We start from the raw sequence: 13,333 nt of genomic DNA, 5'->3' as shown, positions 1-13,333 counted from the left end.
CTTCAATAGAGTTCCTACTGCAGGTCTCGAGGAGGATATATATATATATATATATATATATATATATATATATATATATATATATATATATATATACACACACACAGTATTTGCTGGCGTATAAGACTACTTTTTTGCCCTGAAAAACATGCCTCCAAGTGGGGGGGTCGTCTTATACGCCGGGTGCACTTCAGTTGGGATAGACATAGCTGCCTTCCGATACTCGCCCGGTGCCCGTAGTGGCCTCCCGATGCCCGCCCACCTCATTCTACTCACCATCCAGTATCGCGCGATATCCAGTGCGGCCGCGGCGGGTCACTAATGCCAATTACAGGGAGATGCAGGGACTGGCCGGAGGCGCTGCAGTCGCGTTGTGGCCGTACAATGGTGACAATGACAGGTACTGTAATGGCACTAATACTAATGGCACTCATGTGAAACCGGTAACACTAAATGCACACAGGGGTATACTTTTATACATTTTACAACTTTCTCCTCGCCCCCTCCCCCCTTCTTATGCATACCTTGATAAATACTCCCTATCCAAATCTCTTATCAGGTCATAATATACAGTATGTCACAAATCTGATGTTCTTTTACGTTTTATTTGGTGTGTAGAAGGGGGTAGTCTTATACGGCGAGTATATAACAAACTCTATATTTTGAGTGGAAATGTTGGGGGTCGTCTTATACGCCCAGTCGTCTTATACGCCGGCAAATACGGTATATATATATATATATATATACACACACATACATACACACACACACACACACACACACAAATACATATGAAATAAAATAAATTTCAGGCCATTATGTAAGAAAAAGTATTGTTAGCAACTTTTTCACTAACAAAATGCAAGTCATCTTGGTTTTCATAGTATACTTTTACTAAAAGCATTTTCTAGCCCCCTTATGTACTTTTTAGCCCTATATCTTTGTCAGAAAGGGATATGAATTCCTCTTACACCGTGTTAAGACACAGCACTATTGCAAATGCAGAACTTGAAACCAACATGCCATACTACTTTCTAGATATCCCCTACTACAAACACTGGAGAAGGGCAAATGCATTTCACACCTTCAAGGCCGCTACTCTGCTTATTTGCCAGTTTCACAGATATGAGTGAGTAGGAAACTATCAACTAGATGGAGAGCAGAACTGAGCTGTTTCCCTTGGAAACAAGACTATACTGTATAATATTGTAGGAGGAAATTAAAGTTCTGCTTTTTCAATTATGGCATTCTTAAGAAAATGCATTTTGAGATTAAACAAAAGTGTGAAAAGGCATATGAGGGATTAATACATTAGCAAATGTAACAATGGGATGTATCAACCAACAAGATTATTCACTGAGTTTTTGTCAAACCTGGTGCATTGTTTAAAAACAGTGTATGCAGTTATATCTTAGCAATTATATTAAACATACAGTACATGAAAACTGTAACAAAAAAACTACAAAAAAAGGCTTTTAAATAGGCTGATCTTTGCAAACGCTCATCTGCTTAACCTTCAACAGCCTCTTTTGTTGCTACTTTCATAATACAACAAAGCACAGCTTACTGGCAAACCATGGATACCAGGGTATGCGTTAGGTCACTGTATTATACATAGACTACAAATCTGATTTTTTTGCAGTAAATGTTGATTAACACAATAAGTTAATTTGTATTCTTAAGAATATAGTTTAAAATACTCTTATAATTAATATGACTTAAGTTGAGTGCACACTGAGACAATATTAGCCAGCCGGAAACAACCTACTGGGAAAAACTTCACTGTGTATGCACGGTATGCGAGTGCCTGCGATCACTAGTGATGGCAGTCGGCCCTGCTGCAATAATGCTAGTGACATGGTGTATGCTAATAAAGGACGAAACAGTGATTGTTCTGTTCCTCATTAGATTGTTCTGATGTGTATGTCAGGCCGACATGTCGGCCTGACATATTGGCTGGGGACACACTGCTCGTGTGTACGCAACTCTAAAAAGGGGGTATATACAACATGAGTACTTCCGGAATACATTTTTAATTTTTGGTTAACCACTTACAACCAAACTTTCCATTGCAAATAAAACCATAATTTATACAGTTGTGCTCATAAGTTTACATACCCTAGCAGAATTTGTAATTTTCTGGCCATTTGTCAGAGAATATGAATGATAACTCTCAAACTTTTCTTTCACTCATGGTTAGTGGTTGGGTGAAGCCATTTATTGTCAAACAACTGTGTTTACTCTTTTTAAATCATAATGACAACAGAAACTACTTGAACTCTTTGGCGTGAATGCCAGGCGTCATGTTGGAGGAAACCAGGCACCACTCATCACCAGGCCAATACCATCAATACAATGAAGTATGGTGGTGGCAGCATCATGCTGTGGGGATGCTTGTCAGCAGCAGAAAGTGGAAGACTAGTCAAGATAGAGGAATGCAGCAATGTACAGAGACATCCTGGATGAAAACCTGCTCCAGAGCGCTCTTGACCTCAGACTGGGGTGACTGTTTATCTTTCAGCAGGACAACAACCCTAAGCACACAGCCAAAATATCAAAGGAGTGGCTTCAGGACAACTCTGTGAATGTCCTTGAGTGGCCCAGCCAGAGCCCAAACTTGAATCTGATTGAACATCTCTGGAGAGATCTGAAAATGGTTGTGCACCGACGCTTCCCATCCAACCTGATGGAGCTTGAGAGGCGCTGCAAAGAGGAATGGGCGAAACTGCCCAAAGATAGGTGTGCCAAGCTTGTGACATCATATTCAAAAAGACTTGAGGCTGTAATCGCTGCCAAAGGTGCATCAACAACGTATTGAGCAAAAGCTGTGAATACTTATGTACATGTGATTTTAGTTTTTTATTTTTAATAAATGTGCAAAAAATAAGATTTTAAACCTACCGGTAAATCTTTTTCTCCTAGTCCGTAGAGGATGCTGGGGACTCCGTAAGGACCATGGGGTATAGACGGGCTCCGCAGGAGACATGGGCACTACAAAGAACTTTAGAATGGGTGTGCACTGGCTCCTCCCTCTATGCCCCTCCTCCAGACCTCAGTTAGAGAAACTGTGCCCAGAGGAGATGGACAGTACGAGGAAAGGATTTTTGTTACTCTAAGGGCAAGATTCATACCAGCCCACACCATCCACACCGTATAACATGGAATATACGCAACCAGTTAACAATATGAACAAAACAGCATCAGCCAAAGACTGATCTTAACTGTAACATAACTCTTATGTAAGCAATAACTATATACAAGCCTTGCAGAAATATGTCCACACTGGGACGGGCGCCCAGCATCCTCTACGGACTAGGAGAAAAAGATTTACCGGAAGGTTTAAAATCTTATTTTCTCTTACGTCCTAGAGGATGCTGGGGACTCCGTAAGGATCATGGGGATTATACCAAAGCTCCAGACCGGGCGGGAGAGTGCGGATGACTCTGCAGCACCGATTGAGCGAACATGAGGTCCTCCTCAGCCAAGGTATCAAACTTGTAGAATTTAGCAAAAGTGTTTGAACCCGACCAAGTCGCCGCTCGGCATAGCTGTAATGCCGAGACGCCTCGGGCAGCCGCCCTAGAAGAGCCCACCTTCCTAGAGGAATGGGCCTTTACCGAATTTGGTAACGGCAAACCAGCCTTAGAATGAGCCTGCTGAATCGTGTTACAGATCCAGCGAGCAATAGTCTGCTTAGAAGCAGGAGCGCCAACCATGTTGGCTGCATACAGGACAAACAGTGCCTCTGTTTTCCTAACCCGAGCCGCCCTGGCTACATACATTTTAAAGGCCCTGACTACCATCCAGGGACTTGGAATCCTCCAAGTCATTCGTAGCCACAGGTACCACAATAGGTTGGTTCATATGAAACGATTAAACCACCTTAGGCAAAAATTGAGGACGAGTACTTAATTCTGCTCTATCCACATGGAAAATCAGATAGGGGCTTTTGTGAGACAAAGCCGCCAATTCAGACACCCGCCTTGCAGATGCCAAGGCCAACAACATGACCACCTTCCAAGTGAGAAGTTTTAATTCAACCGTTTGAAGAGGTTCAAACCAGTGAGATTTTAGGAACTGTAACACCACGTTAAGGTCCCATGTGGCACACTGGAGGCACAAAAGGAAGCTGTATGTGCAGCACTCCCTTTACAAAAGTCTGGACTTCTGGGAGAGAAGCCAATTCCTTCTGAAAGAAAATTGATAGGGCCGAAATCTGTACCTTAATGGGGCCTAATTTTAGGCCCATATCCACTCCTGTCTGTAGAAAGTGGAGAAAACGGCCCAGATGGAAAACTTCCGTAGGAGCATTCTTGGACCCACACCAAGATACATACTTTCTCCAAATAATAAGAATTTACTTACCGATAATTCTATTTCTCGTAGTCCGTAGTGGATGCTGGGAACTCCGTAAGGACCATGGGGAATAGCGGCTCCGCAGGAGACTGGGCACATCTAAAGAAAGCTTTAGGACTATCTGGTGTGCACTGGCTCCTCCCCCTATGACCCTCCTCCAAGCCTCAGTTAGGATACTGTGCCCGGACGAGCGTACACAATAAGGAAGGATTTTGAATCCCGGGTAAGACTCATACCAGCCACACCAATCACACCGTACAACTTGTGATATGAAACCCAGTTAACAGCATGATAACAGAGGAGCCTCTGAATAGATGGCTCACAACAAGAACCCGATTAGTTAACAATAACTATGTACAAGTATTGCAGACAATCCGCACTTGGGATGGGCGCCCAGCATCCACTACGTACTACAAGAAATAGAATTATCGGTAAGTAAATTCTTATTTTCTCTGACGTCCTAGTGGATGCTGGGAACTCCGTAAGGACCATGGGGATTATACCAAAGCTCCCAAACGGGCAGGAGAGTGCGGATGACTCTGCAGCACCGAATGAGAGAACTCCAGGTCCTCATCAGCCAGGGTATCAAATTCATAGAATTTTTGCAAACGTGTTTGCCCCTGACCAAGTAGCTGCTCGGCAAAGTTGTAAAGCCGAGACCCCTCGGGCAGCCGCCCAAGATGAGCCCACCGTCCTTGTGGAATGGGCTTTTATTGATTTAGGCTGCGGTAATCCTACCGCAGAATGCGCCAGCTGAATAGTGCTACAAATCCAGCGCGCAATAGACTGCTTAGAAGCAGGAGCACCCAGCTTGTTGGGTGCCATCAGGATAAACAGCGAGTCAGTTTTCCTGACTCCAGCCGTCCTGGAAAAATAAAATTTTCAGGGCCCTGACTACGTCCAGCAACTTGGAATCCTCCAAGTCCCCAGTAGCCGCAGGCACCACAATAGGTTGGTTCAAGTGAAAACCTGAGACCACCTTCGGGAGAAACTGAGGACGAGTCCTCAACTCTGCCCTATCCATATAGAAAATCAGATAAGGCCTTTTACATGACAAAGCCGCCAATTCTGACACACGCCTGGCCAAGGCCAAGGCCAACAGCATGACCACTTTCCACGCGAGATACTTTAGCTCCATGGTTTTAAGTGGCTCAACCAATGCGACTTTAGGAAATCCAACACCACGTTGAGATCCAAAAAGTGCCACAGGAGGCACAAAAGGAGGCTGAATATGTAGTACTCCTTTAACCAAAGTCTGAACTTCAGGCAGTGAAGCCAGTTCTTTCTGGAAGAAAATCGACAGAGCCGAAATCTGGACCTTGATGGACCCCAATTTGAGGCCCAAACGTCACCCCTGCTTGCAGGAAGTGCAGGAATCGACATAGTTGAAATTCCTCCGTCGGGGCCTTCATGGCCTCCCACCAAGCAACAAATTTTCGCCAAACGCGGCGATAATGTCTTGCGGTGACATCCTTCCTGGCTATGATCAGGGTAGGGATGACTTCCTTCGGAATACCCTTTTCCTTTAGGATCCGGTGTTCTACCGCCATGCCGTCAAACGCAGCCGTGGTAAGTCTTGGAACAGACAGGGTCCCTGCTGCAGCAGGTCTTGTCTGAGCGGCAGAGGCCAAGGGTCCTCAGCCAGCATCTCTTGAAGTTCCGGGTACCAAGCTCTTCATGGCCAATCCGGAACCCCGATTATGGTTTTCACTCCTCGCCTTCTTATTATTCTCAGTACCTTGGGTATGAGAGGTAGAGGAGGAGACACATAAACCGACTGGTACACCCACGGTGTCACTAGAGCGTCCCCAGCGATCGCCTGAGGGTCCCTTGACCTGGTGCAATATCTTTTCAACTTCTTGTTGAGGCGGGACGCCATCATGTCCACCCGTGGTCATTCCCAACGGTTTACCCGCATTTGGAAAACTTCTGGATGAAGTCCCCATTCTCCTGGGTGTAGGTCGCCCATCGGAGAATCCTTGTGGCTTCTGCCATCGCCATCCTGCTTCTTGTGCCGCCCTGTCTGTTTACATGGGCGACCGCCGTGATGTCGTCTGATTGGATCAGTACCGGCTGGTTCTGAAGCAGGGGCCTTGCTTGGCTTAGGGCATTGTAAATGGCCCTTAGCTGCATAATATTTATGTGAAGCGAAATCTCCTTGGAAATTTCTTCCCTGTGTGACTGCACCCCAGCCCCGAAGGCTGGCATCCGTGGTCACCAGGACCCAGTCCTGTATTCCGAATCTGCGGCCCTCTAGTAGATGAGCCCTCTGCAGCCACCACAGCAGCGACACCCTGTTTCTTGCTGACAGGGTTATCCGCTGTTGTATCTGTAGATGGGACCCGGACCATTAGTCCCACTGGAACGTCCTTGCGTGGAGTCTTCCGAATGGAATTATGCTTCGTACGAAGCTACCATTTTTCCCAGGACTCGTGTGCATTGATGTACCGACACCTGTCCTGGTTTTAGGATGTCTCTGACTAGAGATGACAACTCCTCGGCTTTTCCCACTGGAAGAAACTCTTTTCTGGTCTGCGTTCAGAAACATTCCCAGGAACAGAAGACGTGTCGTCGGGACCAGCTGTGACTTTGGAATATTGAGAATCCAGTCGTGCTGTTGTAGCACTTCCCGAGAGAGTGCTACCCCCACTACCAACTGTTCTTTGGACCTCACCTTTATCAGGAGATCGTCCAAGTACGGGATAATAAAAACTTCCTTCTTGCGAAGGAGTATCATCACTTCGGCCATTACCTAGGTAAAGACCTTCGGTGCCGTGGACAACTCCAACGGCCGCGTCTGGAACGGATAGTGACAGTCCTGTACCACATATCTGAGGTACTCCTGGTGAGGGGGTTAAATGGGGACATGCAGGTACGCATCCTTGATGTCCAGGGAGACTCTGTAATCCCCCTCGTCCAGGCTCGTAATAACCGCCCTGAGCGATTCCATCTTGAACTTGAATCTTCTGATATAAAAGTTCAAGTATTTTAATTTCAAGATGGGTCTCACCGAACCGTTGCGGTACCACAACCACTGTGGAATAGTAACCCCTCCCTTGCTGAAGGAGGGGCACCTTGACAACACTTGTTGTGATTATATTGTTGAATATCCACCAACACCGTCTCCCTGGCAGAGGGAGGTGCCGGTAAGGCAGATTTTAGGAAACGGCGGGGGGAAGAACGTCTCGAACTCCAGCCTGTACCCCTGAGATACTACTTGAAGGACCCAGGAATCCATGTGAGAGAGCCCACTGTCCGCTGAAATATCTGAGACGGGCCCCCACCGTACCCGGGTCCGCCTGAGCAGCCCCAGCACCATGCTGTGGACCTACCGGACGCAGGGAGGACTTCTGCTCTTGGGAACTAGCTGTGTGTTGCAGCTTTTTCCTCTACCTTTGCCTCTCGGCAGGAAGGATGAGCCTCTAGCCCTCTTGCTTTTCTGGTGCCGAAAGGACTGTACTTGATGATACGGTGCTTTCTTTTGTTGTGGGGTAGCCTGTGGCAAAAAAATAAATTTCCCAGCAGTAGCTGTGGAAACGAGGTCTGAAAAAACTATCCCCAAACAGTTTTACCCCCTTATAGGGCAACTTCCATGTGCCGATTCGAGTCGGCATCGCCTGACCATTGCCAAGTCCATAACCCCCCGTCTGGCGGCAATGGACCTAGCGCTTATTTTTGATGCCAGCCGGCAAATATCCCTCTGTGCATCTCGCATGTATAAGACCACGTCTTTTATATGCTCTATTTTCAGCAAAATATTGTCCCTACATAGTTATTTTCCGACAGGGAATCTGACCACGCAGCGGGGGCACTGCACATCCATGCCGAAGCAACGGCTGGTCGCAATATAATGCCCTAGTGTGTGACCATATCTTATAGGGTAACCTCCTGCTTTCTATCAGCAGGTTCCTTCAGGGCGGCCGTACCCGGAGACGGTAGTGCCTTTTCTGATAAGCGTGTAAGCGCTGTATCTACCCTATGGGGTGTTTCCCCGCGTGACCTATCCTCTGGCGGGAAAGGGTACGCTGCCAATAACCGTTGTAGAAATTATCAATTTCTTACCGGGGGAAGACCACTCTTCCTCACACACCTCATTTAATTTCTCAGATGCAGGAAAAACTACTAATAGTTTTCTCTCACCAAACACAATACCCTTTTATGTGGTACCTGGGGTATAATCATAAATGTGTAATACATTTTTCATTGCCTCAATCCTGTAACGGGTGGACCTATTTGGAGGGTACACCAGTCTCATCGATGTCGACACTGGAGTCAGTATCCGTGTCGACATCTGTGTCTGTTATCTGAGGTAGCGGGCGATTTTAGAGCCCCCCATGACATTTGAGACGCTGGAACAGGCACAAGCTGAGTAGCCGGCTGTTCCGTGTCGTCGACCTTTTGTGTAAGGAGTTGACACTTTCACGTAATCCTTCCATAAGTTCAACCACACCGGTGTCGACCCCGCAGGGGGTGACAACATATTTACAGGCATTCGCTCCGCCTCCACCTCATTATCCTCCACATACCTGTCGACACAGCCGTACCGACACACAGCACACACAAAGGGAATGCTCTGATAGAGGACAGAACCCCACAAAGCCCTTTGGGGAGACAGAGGGAGAGTATGCCAGCACACACCAGGGCGCTATATATCACAGGGAGAGCACCTATAAAAAAAGTGTTTTCCCTTATAGCTGCATATATATTGTATACTGCGCCTAAATTGTGCCCCCCCTCCCTCTCTTTTTAACCCTTTCTGTAGTGTATTAACTGCAGGGGAGAGCCAGGGAGCTTCCCTCCAACGGAGCTGTGAGGGAAAAATGGCGCCAATGTGCTGAAGGAGATAGCTCCGCCCCTTTTTCGCGGACTTTTCTCCCGCATTTTTATGGATTCTGGCAGGGGTTAATGTACATCCATATAGCCCTGGGGGTTATATGTGATGTATTTTTGCCAGCCAAGGTGTTAATATTGCTGCTCAGGGCGCCCCCCCCCCCCCCAGCGCCCTGCACCCATCAGTGACCGCAGTGTGAGGTGTGCATGAGGAGCAATGGCGCACAGCTGCAGTGCTGTGCGCTACCTTGATGAAGACTGATGTCTTCTGCCGCCGATTTTCCGGACCTCTTCTTGCTTCTGGCTCTGTAAGGGGGCCGGCGGCGCGGCTCCGGGACCGGACTCCGAGGCTGGGCCTGTGTTCGATCCCTCTGGAGCTAATGGTGTCCAGTAGCCTAAGAAGCCCAAGCTGGCTGCAAGCAGGCAGGTTCGCTTCATCTCCCCTTAGTCCCTCGAGGCAGTGAGCCTGTTGCCAGCAGGTCGCACTGAAAATAAAAAACCTAAAACTAACTTTTATCTAAGAAGCTCAGGAGAGCCCCCTAGATTGCACCCTGCTCGGTCGGGCACACAAATCTAACTGAGGCTTGGAGGAGGGTCATAGGGGGAGGAGCCAGTGCACACCAGATAGTCCTAAAGCTTTCTTTAGATGTGCCCAGTCTCCTGCGGAGCCGCTATTCCTCATGGTCCTTACGGAGTTCCCAGCATCCACTAGGACGTCAGAGAAACGGTGATAATGTTTCGCCGTCACCTCCTTTGTAGCCTTCATCAGAGTAGGGATTATTTCTTCCGGAATGCCTTTCCCAGATAGGATTCTGTGTTCAACCGCCATTCCGTCAAACGTATCCGCGGTAAGTCTTCGAACACGCAGGGCCCCTGTTGCAACAGGTCCTCTCTGAGAGGAAGAGGCCACGGATCTTCAGTGAGCATTTCCTGAAGATCGGAAAATACCAGGCCTTCGAGGCAAATCTGGAACAATGAGTATTGTCTGCACTCTTTTTCGTCTCATGATTCTCAATATCTTTGAGATGAGAGGAAGAAGGGGGGAACACAGACCGACTGAAACACCCACGGTGTCACCAGGGCGTCCACTGCTACTGCCTGAGGGTCCCTTGACCTGGCACAATACCTCCGAAGTTTCTTGTTGAGGCGTGACGCCATCATGTCTATTTGAGGAAGTCCCCAACGACTTGTTATCTCTGCAAAAACTTCTTGATGAAATCCCCACTCTCCTGGATGGAGATAGTGCTGAGGAAGTCTGCTTCCCAGTTGTCCACTTCCGGAATGAAGACTGCTGCCAAAGCGTTTATGTGATTTTCCGCCCAGCGCAGAATCCTGGTGGCTTCCGCCATTGCCACTCTGCTCCTTGTCCCGCCTTGGCGGTTTACATGAGCCACGGCTGTGACGTTGTCTGATTGAATCAGAACCGGTAGGTCGCAAAGATTCTCCGCTTGACGTAGGCCGTTGTATATGGCCCTCAACTCCAGTACATTGGTGTGTAGACAAGCCTTGACCATATCCCCTGAAAGTTTCTTCCTTGTGTGACTGCTCCCCATCCTCTGAGGCTCGCGTCCATGGTCACCAGAACCCAGTCTTGAATGCCGAACCCGCGACCCTCTAGAAGGTGAGCACTCTGCAGCCACCACAGGAGAGACACCCTGGCCCTGGGGGACAGGCTTATTTTCTGATGAATTTGAAGATGGGACACGGACCACTTGTCCAGAAGGTCCCACTGAAACGTCCTCGCATGAAACCTGCCGAAGGGGATGGCCTCGTAGGTCGCCACCATTTTTCCCAGTACTCGAGTGCATTGATGGACTGACACTTTTCGGTTTTAACAGGTCTCTGACCATGTTCTGGAGTTCCGGGCTTTTTCCATTGGGAGAAAAACCCTCTTTTGTTCCGTGTCCAGAATCATGCCTAAGAAAGATAGCCGAGTTGTTGGAACAGACTGTGACTTTGGTAGATTCAGAATCCAGCCATGTTGCTGCAGCACTCTCAGGGAGAGCGCCACGCTTTTCAGCAACTGATCTCTCGATCTCGCCTTTATCAGGAGATCGTCCAAGTACGGGATAAATGTGACTCCCCGCCGACACAGGAGCACCATCATTTCCGCCATTACCTTGGTGAAAATTCTCGGGGCCTTGGAAAGCCCAAACGGCAACGTCTGAAACTGGTAATGACAGTCCTGTACAGCAAATCTAAGGTACGCCTGATGAGGGGGATATATGGGGACATGAAGGTATGCGTCCTTTATGTCCAGTGACACCATAAATCCCCCCCCCCCCCTTTTAGGCTGGAGATAACTGCCCGGAGCGATTCCATCTTGAATTTGAACTTTTTCAAATACAGGTTATGGGATTTTAAATTTAGAATGGGTCTGACCGAGCCATCCGGTTTCGGGACCACAAATAGGGTTGAATAGTACCCCTTCCCCTGTTGAACTAGGGGAACCTCGACAACCACTTGTTGTTGACACAGTTTTTGAATTGCAGCTAAAACTATCCCCCTCTCTGGGGGAGAAGCTGGTAGAGCCGATTTGAAAAGCCGGCGAGGAGGCACGTCTTCGAATTCCAGCTTGTAACCCTGGGATACAATCTCCTTTGCCCAAGGATCCACGTCTGACTGAACCCAGACGTCGCTGAAGAGTCAAAGACGTGCCCCCACCGGCGCAGACTCCCTCCGTGGAGACCCAGCGTCATGCGGTGGATTTAGTAGAAGCCGGGGAGGACTTCTGCTCCTGGGAACTAGTCGTAGCAGGCAGTTTTTTCCCTCTTCCCTTACCTCTGGCGAGGAAGGAAGAGCCCCGACCTCTTCTGGACTTATGCGACCGAAAGGACTGCATCTGATATTGCAGCGGGTTTTTTTTGCTGTGGGGAAACATAAGGTAAAAAAGTAGATTTACCCGCGGTAGCTGTGGAAACCAGGTCCGCGAGACCTTCCCCAAATAAATCCTCACCTTTGTAAGGTAAAACTTCCATATGCTTCTTTGAGTCGGCTTCACCTGTCCATTGGCGGGTCCACAGGGCTCGCCTAGCAGAAATGCCATGGCGTTGGCTCTCGAACCTAGCAGACCAACGTCTATCTGAGCGTCTCTCATATATAAGACTGTGTCTTTAATGTGGCCTAAGGTCAATAAAATGGTATCCCTATCCAGGGTATCAATGTCAGCTGACAAAGTATCCGTCCAAGCCGCAACAGCGCTACAAACCCAAGCCGATGCTATTGCCGGTCTGAGCAAGGCAGCCGTATGTGTATAAATTGATTTTAAGGTAGTTTCCTGTCTGCGATCAGCAGGATCCTTGAGGGCTGCCGTGTCTGGAGACGGTAGCGCCACCTTTTTGGACAAGCGCGTTAACGCCTTGTCCACCCTGGGTGAGGATTCCCACAGTAACCTGTCCTGCGCAGGGAAAGGATACGCCATAAGAATTCTTTTGGGAATCTGCAGTTTCTTGTCTGGAGTTTCCCAAGCCTTTTCAAATAACGCGTTCAACTCGTAATATCGGGAAAAGGTTACCTCAGGTTTCTTTTCCTTAAACATGTGTACCCTCTTGTCAGGGACAGAAGGGTCATCTGTGATATGTAAAACATCCTTTATTGCAATAATCATATAACGAATACTTTTGGCTACCCTTGGGTGTAACCTCGCATCATCGTAGTCGACACTGGAGTCAGAATCCGTGTCGGTATCAGTGTCTGCTACTTGGGACAGGGGACGTTTCTGAGACCCTGAAGGGCCCTGTGACACAGTCAAAGCCATGGATTGACTCCCTGTTCTATCCCTGGACTCTGCTTTGTCCAACCTCTGATGTAATAAAGACACATTTGCATTTAAAACATTCAGCATATCCAATCAGGTGTCGGCGACGGAGACACCACAATCTGCTCCACCTCCTCCTTAGATGAGCCTTCCGTTTCAGACATGCCGACACACGCGTACCGACACCCCCACACACTCAGGGATATATCTATATGGAGACAGTTCCCCAATAAGGCCCTTTGGATAGACAGAGAGAGAGAATGCCAGCACACACCCAGCGACAACTGACACTGGAAACCAAATTCCCAGATAAACAGCGCTTTTATATAAATATGTATATATACACTCACTGCGCCAATTACAAGTGCCCCCCCCTCTTTTTTGTCCTCT

General features: G+C 48.0%; 1 protein-coding gene across 5 annotated transcripts in view; it reads right to left on the bottom strand.

The window, feature by feature from the left end:
* The window catches only part of PPP1R12A (protein phosphatase 1 regulatory subunit 12A), a 342,147-nt gene that overhangs the window by 188,223 nt on the left and 140,591 nt on the right, over positions 1 to 13,333 (bottom strand). The gene's annotated exons all lie outside the window — the stretch shown is intronic.

This window comes from Pseudophryne corroboree, chromosome 6 (genome assembly GCF_028390025.1).
Source record: "Pseudophryne corroboree isolate aPseCor3 chromosome 6, aPseCor3.hap2, whole genome shotgun sequence".
NCBI lineage: Eukaryota > Metazoa > Chordata > Amphibia > Anura > Myobatrachidae > Pseudophryne > Pseudophryne corroboree.
Note: the sequence above shows the minus strand (reverse complement) of the source record. Positions and strands in the feature narration are given on the sequence as shown.